This window comes from Arachis ipaensis, chromosome B03, assembly GCF_000816755.2.
Source record: "Arachis ipaensis cultivar K30076 chromosome B03, Araip1.1, whole genome shotgun sequence".
In the NCBI taxonomy this organism is placed as follows: domain Eukaryota; kingdom Viridiplantae; phylum Streptophyta; class Magnoliopsida; order Fabales; family Fabaceae; genus Arachis; species Arachis ipaensis.
Window position 1 is genome coordinate 22,363,084 of NC_029787.2, and position 657 is coordinate 22,363,740.

Here is a 657-nt window from a genome sequence, read left to right on the forward strand (position 1 = left end):
AAAACATCGGCGACAATAATAATAATGATAATAATTTTCTTGCAACAAATTAAATATAACATACAAGCAAACATTTTTATTTTTATTTTCATTTTCATAAACTTCTGATCTAAATTGCCCTTAATTATGTTTTAGCAATAAATATTACATTTATTTTTAAACATTTCATTCATCCAATTTAGTTGTTATCTTACCGCCTAATAAATTGATTATGGCCATCTAATAATTCTTAAAATTTATTTTTTTTTCGTAGACAATATGAAAGTCTTGTCCAGATTCAATCCCAGCCAAGTAAATGGAATATTCAAGGGTACTTCTCCAAGCTCCAATTTTTCTTTTTTCTGTCGAATCCCAAGTCACAAAATTGATCTTCACACCACTTATCGTATTCATGTACAGGATGATCATTTTGTTTGCATTAAAATTTCTTTGTATGCTAGTTGCAAAATAAATTTTACTTTTACAATAATGCTATACATCCAAATCTTTTTGTTAACCAAGTCTAACTAAAATTAGTTATAGTTAACATTATTCTAAGTCTTATTATTTAATTTGGTTGGACTTGATTCATAAAAAGACTTGGATATGTAATATTATTTTATTTTAATATTATTAGAATGTTTATTATTTTAATATTAGAATGTTTATTATTTTTGC